This window comes from Cnephaeus nilssonii, assembly GCF_951640355.1.
Source record: "Cnephaeus nilssonii genome assembly, chromosome: 20".
NCBI classification, from domain to species: Eukaryota; Metazoa; Chordata; class Mammalia; order Chiroptera; family Vespertilionidae; genus Cnephaeus; species Cnephaeus nilssonii.
In genome coordinates, this window is record NC_137091.1 from 39,922,660 (window position 1) to 39,934,958 (window position 12,299).

Genomic DNA, 12,299 nt, shown 5'->3' on the forward strand with positions numbered 1-12,299 from the left:
TATAGACAAGGTCTTAGTTACATTTTCTGCACCTCCACCGGGGGCACGTAGTGATAGTAGTGACACCCTTTCTTTGGTATCCACACAAGCCAGAAACCTCTCTTTAATTGTACACACAAAGGGGCATTGTTTTGATTTCGTATCATACAAAAGGGAAGCTGGGTGGAGACCCATATGTATTTATACTTTCTTGCCCCACCCATGGACCTCCTAGATATCCAGGGTGTTTGGTATTATTGGTAACTACATTAGTCAGAGGATCAGCCCACGTAATGGGTCTTACCCATGAAGGGTCAGGAGCATAAGATCAAAATACTTACCCTCTTGTCCCTGGTAAAATTACCGTACATCTGATGATTGCTAGCGTGGCTAGAAAGGCGTTCTCAGGCATTCTTGGGTTTCTGGTTACCTCACAATTTCTTCCCTGCGGTTTGACGTTCTGATTGATGTTTCTCTGTTTCTGGATCTATTTTTCCCCCCATCAGTTTATGTTGTTCATTATATTCCACAAATGAGTGAGATCATGTGATATTTATCTTTTTCTGCCTGGCTTATTTCACTAAGCATAATGTTCTCCATCTCCATCCATATTGTTGCAAATGGTAAGAGCTCCTTCTTTTTTACCGCAGCGTAGTATTCCATTGTGTAGATGTACCACAGTATTTTAATCCACTCATCTGCTGATGGGCACTTAGGCTGTTTCCAAATCTTAGCTATGGTGAATTGTGCTGCTATGAACATACGGGTGCATATATCCTTTCTGATTGATGTTTCCAGTTTCTTGGGATATATTCCTAGAAGTGGGATCACTGGGTCAAATGGGAGTTCTATTTTTAGTTTTTTAAGGAAACTCCATACTGTTCTCCACAGTGGCAGCACCAGTCTGCATTCCCACCAGCAGTGCACGAGGGTTCCTTTTTCTCCACATCCTCTCCAGCACTTGTCATTTGTTGACTTGTTGATAATGGCCATTCTGACAGGTGTGAGATGGTACCGCATTGTTGTTTTGATTTGCATCTCTCTAATGATTAGTGATTTAGAGCAGGTTTTCATATGTCTCTTGGCCTTCCTTCTGTCTTCTTTCGAAAAGTGTCTATTTAGATCAGTTGCCCATTTTTTGATTGGGTTGTTTATCTTCTTTTTGTTAAGCTGCATGAGTTCCCTGTAAATGTTGGAGATTAAACCCTTATCGTTGATATCATTGGCAAATATGTTCTCCCATGTAGTGGGCTTTCTTGTTGTTTTATTGATGGTTTCCTTTGCTGTGCAAAAGCTTTTTATTTTGATGTAGTCCCATTTGTTTATTTTCTCTTTAGCTTCCATTGCCCTAGGAGCAGTATCAGCGAAGAAGTTCTTTTGGCATATGTCAGAGATTTTTTTGCCTGTAGATACCTCTAGTATTTTTATGGTTTCCTGTCTTATGTTTAAGTCCTTGATCCATTTTGAGTTTATTTTTGTGTATGGTGTAAGATACCCGGTGGAGGTGCAGAAAATGTAAGATGGGGTGGTCTAGTTTCATTTTTTTGCATGTATCTGTCCAATTTTCCCAACACCATTTGTTGAAGAGACTGTCTTGACTCCATTGTATGTTCATGCCTCCTTTGTCAAATATTAATTGAGCATAGTGATTTGGATCGATTTCTGGGTTCTCTATTCTATTCCATTGATCTATATGTCTGTTCTTGTGCCAATACCAGGCAGTTTTGAGAACAGTGGCTTTGTAATACAGCTTGAAATCTGGTATGGAGATCCCACCTACTTTGTTCTTCTTTCTCAGGATTGCTGTGGCTATTCGGGGTCTTTTTTTATTCCAGATGAATTTTTGGAAAGTTCGTTCTAGGTCTGTGAAGTATGCCGTTGGTATTTTAATGGGAAGTGCATTGAAATTATAGATTGCTTTGGGTAATATGGACATTTTGATGATGTTGATTCTACCAATCCATGAACATGGTATGTTCTTCCATCTGTTTATGTCTTCCTCTATCTCTTTTTTCAGTGTTGTGTAGTTTTCCGCATATAGGTCTTTTACCTCCTTAGTTAAGTTTATTCTTAGGTATCTTAATTTTTTTGGTGCGATGGTAAATGGGATTGCTTTTTTAGTCTCTCTTTCTGTAAGTTCATTATTGGTGTATAGAAATGCCATAGATTTCTTAGCATTTATTTTGTATTCTGCTACTCTGCCAAATTCATTTATTAAGTCTAGTAGTTTTTTGATGGAGTCTTTAGGGTTTTCTATGTACAGTATCATGTCATCTGCAAATAAGGACAGTTTTACTTCTTCTTTTCCAATTTGGATGCCTTTTATTTCTTCTTCTTGTCTGATTGCAATGGCTAGTATTTCCAACACTATGTTGAACAGGAGTGGTGAGAGTGGGCATCCCTGTCTTGTTCCTGTTCTTAGGGGAAATGGTTTTAGTTTTTGCCCATTGAGTATGATGTTGACTGTGGGTTTGTCATATATGGCTTTTATTATGTTGAGGTATGATCCTTCTATTCCCAGCTTGCTGAGAGTTTTTATCAAGAAAGGGTGTTGGATTTTGTCAAATGCTTTTTCTGCATCAATTGATATGACTATATGGTTTTTATCTCTCAATTTGTTTATGTGATGTATCACGTTTATTGATTTGCGAATATTGTACCATCCTTGCATCCCAGGGATAAATCCAACTTGGTCGTGGTGTATGATCTTTCTGATGTATTGCTGGATTCGATTTGCTAGAATTTTGTTGAGGATTTTGGCATCTATGTTCATGAGGGATATTGGCCTGTAATTCTCCTTCATTGTGTTATCTTTACCTGGTTTTGGTATTATGGTGATGCTGGCTTCATAGAAGGAGCTTGGAAGTGTTCCTTCTTCTTGAATTTTCTGGAATAGTCTGAGGAGGATAGGTTTTAGCTCTTCCTTGAATGTTTTATAAAACTCCCCTGTGAAGCCGTCTGGCCCCGGGCTTTTGTTTGCTGGAAGCTTTTTGATAACTTCTTCAATGTCTTCCATAGTTATCAGCCTATTGAGATTTTTAGTCTCTTCCTGAGTAAGTTTTGGAAGGTTGTGTTTTTCTAGGAATGAGTCCATTTCCTCCAGGTTGTCTAGTTTGTTGGAGTAGAGTTGTTCATAGTATTTTTTGACAATCCTTTGTATTTCTGTGGGGTCTGTTGTTATTTCTCCTCTTTCATTTCTGATTTTGTTTATTTGGGTCCTCTCTCTTTGTTTCTTGGTGAGCCTGGCTAGAGGTTCATCAATCTTGTTTATCCTTTCCAAGAACCAGCTCTTGGTTTTGTTGATCTTGTGTATTGTTTTTTTGGTCTCTATGTCATTTATTTCTGCTCTGATCTTTATTATTTCCTTTCTTCTGCTCACTGTGGGCTTTTCTTGTTGCTCCCTTTCTAATTCTTTGAGTTGTTGAGATAGATGATCTATTACCATTTTTTCTTGTTTTTTGAGGTAGGCCTGTAGAGCTATACATTTGCCTCTCAGGACTGCTTTCATTGTGTCCCATAGGATTTGCAATGTTGTGTTTTTATTGTCATTAGTCTCCAGGATGTTTTTAATTTCTTCTTTGATCTCATTGATAACCCAATCATTGTTTAGTAGCATGCTATTCAGTTTCCAAGTGTTTGAGTTTTTTGGAATGTTTTTATTGTAGTTTATTTCTAATATTATGCCATTGTGGTGTGAGAAAATGCTTGATATGATTTCAATCTTTTTGAATTTGGGGAGACTTTGCTTGTTACCCAATACGTGGTCTATTTTTGAGAATGTCCCATGTGCACTTGAGAAGAACGTATATTCCATGGCTTTGGGGTGAAATACTCTGAAGATGTCAATTAGGTCCATCTGATCTAGTGTGTCATTTAGAATTGCTGTTTCTTTGCTGATTTTTTGTCCAGAGGATTTATCCATTGATGTCAGTGGTGTATTAAAGTCCCCTACTATGATTGTATTGATGTCGATCTCTCCCTTGATATCTTCCAGCAGATTTTTTATGTATTTGGGCGCTCCTGCGTTGGGTGCATATACGTTTACCAGAGTTATATCTTCTTGCTGGATTGCTCCCTTTAGTATTATGTAGTGGCCTTCCTTATCTCTTATTAAAGCCTTTACTTTGAGGTCTATTTTATCTGATATAAGTATTGCAACCCCAGCTTTTTTCTCATTTCCATTTGCCTGAAAAATGTTTTTCCATCCCTTCACTCTCAGTCTGTGTGAGTCTTTTGCTCTAAGGTGGGTCTCTTGTAGACAGCAAATATATGGGTCATGTTTTCTTATCCATTCAGCTACCCTATGTCTTTTGATTGGTGCATTTAATCCATTTACGTTTACTGTTATTATTGATAAGTATCTGTTTGTTGACATATTTTTCCTTAGTGTTTGTGTTTCTTCTTGCCTTTCTCTTTCTTCTTTTTACAGCAGCCCCTTTAGCATTTCTTGCATTGCTGGTTTGGTAGTGATGAACTCTCTTAGCCCTTTTTTGTCTGTGAAGCTTCTGATTCCACCTTCAATTTTGAATGATAGCCTTGCTGGGTATAGTATTCTTGGATTCAGTCCCTTGTTTTGCATCACTTTGTATATTTCATTCCATTCCCTTCTGGCCTGGTGTGTTTCTGTTGAGAAATCAGTTGATATTCTGATAGGAGATCCCTTGTAGGTAACTTTCTGTTTCTCTCTGGCAGCCTTTAAGATTCTTGCTTTGTCGTTGGTGTTCGTCAATTTAATTATGATGTGTCTTGGTGTCGGTCTTTTGGGGTTCAACTTGTTTGGGACTCTGTGTACTTCTTGGACTTGGATAGTTTTTTTCTTGCCAATATCAGGGAAGTTTTCTGTCATTATTTCTTCTAACAGGTTTTCTATTCCTTGCTTCTCTTCCTCTCCTTCTTTTATCCCTATTATTTGAAGGTTGTTTCGTTTTGCGTTGTCCCGAAGCTCCCTTAGGCTCTTCTCTTGCTTTTTAAGTCTTCTTTCCAGTTGCTGCTGTGTTTGTGTGTTTTTTCCTACCTAGTCTTCTAATTCGCTGATGCGGTCCTCAGCCTCTTCTACTCTACTCTTTAAGCCTTCCATTGTGTTCTTTATTTCAGCTATGTCGTTCTTCATCTCCTCTTGGTTTCTTTTCATGTTGGTGACATTTTCATTCAGCTCCTTATAGCTCTCATTGAGTTGTGTGTATTTCTCATCCATCTGTTTGAACATCCTTATAACGAATACTCTGAATTCTTTCTCTGTTAAGCTGCTAGCCTCAAGTTCATTTAACTCGCTTTCTGGTGATTCTTCCTGTTCCTTCCTTTGAGAATTTCCTTTCTGTCTTCCCATGTTTTCCTGTAATGTTTTAATTGTAGTTCCAATTGCTTTGCTACCCAGGATCTTTTGGTGATGGTGCTACTGGTATAATCTCTCAGTTCTCCTGGGATTGGCAATCTAGTGTAGCTCCCTACTTGAGCTACTTGGGTTCTCTTGATGTAGGCCTGGAAGCTTGAGAGGCACAACTATGGTGTCTAAAAGTCAGCAGCTATGGAGTGGGGTGTCCCAGTTTTTGCTGTCTTGCACCCTTAGTTGAAATTGCGCGTGTCCAGTGGGAACTCACAGTGGCACCCAGGAACCGTCTGTTGGGAGAGCTCCCAGTGGCTCCCACTAGCACCCTGTGTGTAGATGGGCTCAGGGTGCCTGCCTATTGTAAATTCCCTTCTGTGAAGGTGTGTTTGCAGGTGCACAGCTCTGACGCACTTTGAGGGACTCTGGCACTGAAGTTAAACAGCTAGGGTGTATGTGGGAAGTTATTCAGGAGAAAGGAGTTCAGAGTTTTTGCTGTGGGGCAGCGCGTCCTTGGCTGTACAGAATAACTCCCAGCAGAGGCTCACAGCAGCTCCCCAGAGAACACTATGGATATATGGGCTTGGGGCGCCTTCCCTTGCTGTGGCTGTGAGTTTGCCAGCTCTGGAGTGTGCACGAACTGGTGGCGCACCCGCCGGCGCACACCTCTGACGCAATTTGAGAGACTCTGGCACTGAAGTTAAACAGCTAGGGTGTATGTGGGAAGGTATTCGGGAGAAAGGAGTTCAGATTTTCTGCTGTGGGGCAGCGTGCCCTTGCCCATACAGAATCACACCCAGCAGGGGCTCAGAGCAGCTTTCCAGAGAACCCTGTGGATATATGGGCTCAGGGTGCCTTCCCTTGCTGTGGCCGTGAGTTTGCCAGCCCTTGAGTGTGCGCGAACTAGTGGCGCGCCCGCCGGCGCAAAGCTCTGAAGCCCCCTGGCACTGAAGTTGTACAGCAGGGGTGTCCCTGGGCAGTTATTTAGGAAGAGGCAGTTCAGAGATTCTACTGTAGGGCCGTGCCCCCTTGACTGTGCAGAATAACCCCCTCAGGGGCTCTCAGTGGTTCCCAAGCACTGCCTGGGTAGTGGACTGCCCGGGTGCCTATGGGCTGGGGATGCGGCGAGTCCTGAGTGCCGGCGCTGGGGAGGGGGAGGTTGTACTTACTGCTTTCAGCGGTGCACTTTTGGAGATGGAGGTCTTAGGGTTCGCGCTTCTGCAGCTGGGGTGGCAGGTCTTCTACCAGAGTGGCTGTAGTGACCAGGTTTGCTTCCGAGACCAGACTAGGTGGTGGTAAGGTTAGGATTCTAGTCTCTAGCAGTTCTGTTCTTAAAGATGGCAGGGTCTCTGTGCCACTGGTGTCCTCCCTGGAGTGTTTGCAGCGGCTGCGTGGTTTTGCCAACCAAGACCGCCTGGATTGGATGCCCCCTGGAAGAACTGCAGGGTCTAACTGTCCCTATTTCATTCACACACACACCCTCACAGGTCCACACACACCTCTGTCACTCCTTCACTCGATCACACGCTCACCCTCCCTACCTATCTGCCGGTCGCCATCTGTTTTTTTATTTAAAAAAAATACACTTTCATTGATTTCAGAAGGAGGAAGGGAGAAGAGGAGAGACATAGGAACATCAATGATGAAAGAGAATCATTGATTGGCTGCTTCCTGCACACCCTTACTGGGGATCAAGCTTGAAACCCAGGCATGTGCCCTGACTGGGAATTGAACCATGACCTCCTGATTCCTGGGTTGATGCTCAACCACTGAGCGACTCCAGCCAGGAGGCAAGAAGCTTTTAAGGAGACTTAGGTATATTTCAAAAGGACAGGAAAGGAATCTGCAATTACAAATTGCAGTTACATTCCTAAAGGAAATGCTCTAAAAAAGTAGAGGTAAGAGGCCTAATCAGGAAGAAAGGTTAGAGACTCTGAGGGAATAATGAGGTTTCTGGTTCATAACACAGCCACTTTCTGCACAGCGAAGGGAAACACAACTATATCTTTTCATCTAAGACCCACTTTGCATCGCCATCAGTTCCTGCAATTTATAAAGAAGTGCAAGTTCCCAGCCATTTTAAATAGATGCAAAGTAGCTGAGAGACTGAACAGAGTTAGCATCTGAACTCCCGCAAGGCTGTGCTTCTGGATTTTTCCAACGAGACATTACATTTCTCTCTACAGTCACCTTCCCTTTGATCAAACATCATCTACAAGGAAGAAGAGTATTTTGATCCTATCACATATATGGCAGGTGTCATTCAATTTGGCCTGATTAATGACCTAAGTGCAGAGGAACAGATATTCACCTTATAGTTTGCTCTGATGCATGTTTTTCTATGAAACCTGAAATGGAAGATTTAACAGCCTCTTGAGGTTAGGAGGCCTCACCCTCACACTTCAGCTACAGTCTCTCTTGTTTTTGGGGATGCCCTCCTCTCAAACAGATTACAAGTCTCCATCAGGTCAAAATTAGCTCCATAAAAGGTGAGGTCATTAATAATTCTGTTTTAACTAGGACATTTGCTAAGCCTAGCTTATATTACCAATGTTTCCGATTCTATTCTAGCAACAAAGAGGACAGGGTGCTACTGAACTTATGCAAATAAGTCTAGTGTCATAACCAAAGGAATATTCCAGAGGGCATTAGTAATTTGGGGGAATACAAAGGTCACTGTTGCATCTCACATATGTGTTCTCTTGTCTATTCCCATCATCACAACTGTCCAGGCACCCTCCACATGTCTCCCTGGAAATGGGAGAGACCTCAAATTCCTGTGAAGCACATGGTGTCCCCTCCATTGTGGACATGGTGCAAATGGGACCAACCAGAGATGGGATCCAATGTGGTATATTACCTTACATCAACAATAATGACAATGCTCCTCACATTTTTTAGTATTTATTGATTCAAAGCAAGTCTTCTAAGCAAATTCCACCACCACAAGAAATCTAATAGGTACTTTTTTTTTTTTTTTTAGTTTAAGAACACAGGGGAAAGGAAGAGGATCACTAGTATTTGACATCTAACTCTACAGGAGCACTTTCAAAGGAGCTGATGATGTTGGAGGCTTTACACTGGTAGTTCCCAGCATCCTCTCTCCTGACAGGGTTTCTGGTGAGGGTTCTGCGGTCCTGCGACAGCTTCATCCTCTCCCTGAGCCACAGACTCGTAGCATTGAGTAACCAGTTGGTGGACCTCGCATTTGAGTAGCAAGTCATGACCACCGTTTCCTCATTCTCCGTGACTGTGGTTTTGTGGCTGGGAGTATGAGAGACACGCTGGCCCTGTGAAGAAATATGAGTGAAATCATATGGTTCTTGACTTTTTCCATCTGACTTATTTTGCTTAGTATGATATTCTCAGGATCCAACCATGTTGTCATAAATGGCAGTATTTTGTCTTCTCCTATGGATGATTAGAAATAGATGGTGAGAATGATTGAGTGTGGGCTTGAGACCTGGGGCCATGCTTCTGCCTCAAAGATCTAAGCCCTGACTCTGATCGTTATCAAGGAAATTTGGTTCCACAATAAAAATTAATTAATTCTAAATTTGCGATCACTCCCCAGATCATATCCACCCCTCTGAAATGAAGACCCCTAAGAAGGAAGGATATGACCCAATGATTGATCTAGGGATCGAAAGACATCTAATAAGGCCACTGAGATTGGAGGAAAAATGTAGCTATGGCTGCCGATAGACCTCAAGTGACTCAGATCAATTTCTCATGGCCTGTGTGGCTCTGCTTAGGGACTGTTTCTCCTTGTGCCTCACTTTCCCATCAGTGAAGTAAAATGAATATTTGACTGCTAAGCTGACATTGTACTAATCATAAAATATTCACAGTATCTGACATAAATTTTGGGAAGGAAAACTGCTCAAATAAGAGGCATTTGTTATTGATGGACTTCATGAGAGAATCCCCTGTGCTGATCCCTGGTGGATGAGCAGCTGCCAGGGGAATCTTTACTCCTGCTCCTTCCTTGGGACACTAACCTTTCTCTGGACTCTCCTAAATCCCTAAGAACAGTCAGCTAATAATCTGTGGAGCTTGTCCATTTGTGCTCTCCACAAATAGTCTCAGGTGAAGGACCAGTCTCCATCTCTGAAAAGACCTGGCTCTTAGGTTTGAGCCCCAACTGGTGACCAGCTCAAGAGCCTTGTGACTCTGGCACATGCGAAACTGTTGCTCTCACTCATCCCTTCCCAGGAGGCAAAACTCAACCAGACACAGGCTCCCCAGGGTCTCTGGAATTAGGACGTTGTGACAGGAGCCTGCAGAGGGGCTGCCCCAGATGAGCTTCTCTCTGAAGAACCCAGGGAGCACCTCTACCCAGGTCCTTACAGAGCCCTGCAGGGTCTATCTCAGGATGATGGTCAGGGAAAGGGGCCCAGGGACCTGGACTGAGACTGGTCTCCCTCTGCTGACTCACTCCCATCAAATTGGTCCTTTTCTCTGTGGTGAACGTCTGTGGGGCTGAAATCTGGGAAGGGAACTCTGACCTTAGGAAGTTTGTCTACACTGTGTGTGTCCTGCACTAAATGCCCAAACCCAGTTTGGGACATGATGCAGAGGGGGATAGAGGGGTGTCCAGGGCTGGCAGTCCTGTGTGTGAAGTAGAATTCACCCCACCCGACACCTAGAGGTCAGAGAGCAATTACTCACCATATAAGTTGAGAGTTCCCAATGCTCTTGCTCTTTGAATATTTGGAAGGAGAGCTACTGCCAAGTAGATTCCTTCATCGCTCGGAGTGACGTTTGTTATGACCAGGGTTCCGTCAAATAATGTTGTCTCTCGACCAGTGTTTCCTGGCCCTGTTACATAGTCACCTGGACCCAATGCAATATACCCAATGAAATTAGAGTCCTTCATCTGTATTCCCCTGTACCACCAAATTCCTAAAGCACCAGGAGGACTATTGCGGATACGTAGAATAACAGTCTCCCCTTCAGCAGCAATGGTTGAGACAATAGCAAATTGCTCAGTGGTGGGCGGGATCCGGGTGGTAAGACTAGAAGGGAAGACTAGAAGGGAAGAGAGAAATTGATCAGTATTGTGATCTATGTATTGGGATGGAGAGATGAGGCATTTCTCTTCAACTCTCACCCTTGGTCTGCATGTGAGTTCGTGTGTGCATCTCCTTGGTCAAGGTGAGCAACATGGCCACCATTGCTTCAGCACCTCAGAACCTATGCTTTTTGTCTTGAATTCTCTTTCCCAGCTCTCTGTTTGGCTGTCCTCCTTACTGCACTCAGATCCCTTTTGACACTCAGCGGCCTTCTTGGAACTCATTCCCTGACCACGTCCTCTGAAGATCCTCTATCTTCACTCTCTGACCTGTCCCCACTCTGTGCCCTTCAGGGCATTGTGGGTACCTGATGTCACAAGTAGATCTCTTCTTCTCTATTTTTTCTCCATATAGTGTGAGCTGCAAGTTAGCATGAGATTTTGTGATCTTGTGCCCCCCCCCCCAATGCCTGCAATAGGCTGCAAACACCGGTGGGTACACGAATGAGTGTTCCCAGGCTTGACCATGTTCCATTTTGTATTTTCCCATATTTGTAGATGTTGTTGGGGACAATGTTTAGCACCCTGGTTAAAATGTTCCTGTTACCACCTGAAATAAATTGATATTACTGTGTTCAGTTGTCAACATTCAATACTCTGTGATAAATAACTTAGCAAATGAACCGTAATTGAGGTTTTCCTGCCCCTCACCACTTCCACATCATGAAATTTTTCTGTTGCTGAGCCCCCTCTCTCATCCTACTCTGCGCCCCTGTCCTTCCACTCAGGGCCAAAGAGAAGCCCTTTCTCCCCTTCCAGAGTGCTGTCCTCACCAGGGGATCTTGGCCACTCTCCGACTGCCAACCTCCCTTCCATTCCCAGGGATTGTCCCCTCCTTACCAGCCAGCAGGAGCCCCAGCCAGGGGACAAGTCCTCTGTGGGCAGAGGCAGCAGGGAACTCCATGGTGACTGCTGCCTGCTCTGTCCCTCCCTCTGAGAGAAGAGCTCGAGGTCCAGTAAGGCTCCCAGGCACCTCTGTCCAGACTGCCGTCCCTCCTTCCTGTGTGCTGAGCCTCCTCCTGGGGCAAGATAACCTCCCTGGTCATGTGGGCCAGGGCGGGGTCAGGGCCCAGGACCTCCCTCTCACTCCCCTCATTTTTGCCAACCCTGTTGCCCCTTTCAGTTTATCTTTTCTCTGTATTTTGGTTCCCTGGAAACTTCTGAAGCCTTAGACAACACACACACACATACAAACACAAACAACACATGCACAGACACGTGCACATAAAAGCACTTGCCTGGGGCGTCCAGTTCCTGGTGATTCTCCACAGCTCCCTGTCAGTGCACATTTGACTTTTCCCTTCAGTTCAAGAGGTCTGGGCCCGCCACACAATATTGTCACAGGGATGCCCCGGCTCTACATTGGATCTCCTGTGAAACTTTGTAAGGATTGGGATGCCCAGGTGACATTTTAGAAAGGCTGCTTCAGCAGCTGCCCAGCTTGCATGGATGCCAGGATGAGACCCTATGATGTGAGCGTGGGGAGCCCTGCCCCTCTCCCGTGCACAGGAAGTGTCTCCAGATCCTCTTAAAATGCAAATTCTGACTCAGCCAGTGTGCAGTTGACCAGAGACTATGCATCTGACAAGCTCTCAGGGGAGGTGGATCTTACTGGCCTGTGGAGCCCACTTGCAAGAGCAAGGCTGATGAGGGCACATGTCCTCTTGAGAGGGTGAACCCCTCAACCCAGCATTAGCCCCTGCTTCTTCTTGGTCTTGGGTCTGTCAGCACCTCACAGAGAGCCCCACAGGCCACAAACTGGGTATTGTTTCTGGTTGTGACACAGAAACCCAGCTGGGCACCATGTCTTCCTTGTGTTCTCAAATGTGCTGGGAAGATGGGATTTCCTCCCAGCAGGAAGGGCAGAGAGGTAACTAGCAGTGAGAAGCGGTCAACTTAGGTGATGACTGCAGAGGGACCCTC

General features: G+C 44.2%; 1 long non-coding RNA gene across 1 annotated transcript; it reads right to left on the minus strand.

Annotated features, from left to right (window-relative positions):
* Positions 1 to 8,190: 8,190 nt before the first annotated feature.
* LOC307092648 lies at positions 8,191 to 11,380 on the minus strand. Its single transcript, XR_013812866.1, has 3 exons — positions 11,217 to 11,380; positions 9,974 to 10,333; positions 8,191 to 8,592 (listed from the first exon to the last, which is right to left on the minus strand). It is a non-coding gene; the product is annotated as an uncharacterized lncRNA (long non-coding RNA).
* Between the last annotated feature and the right edge of the window lie 919 nt (positions 11,381 to 12,299).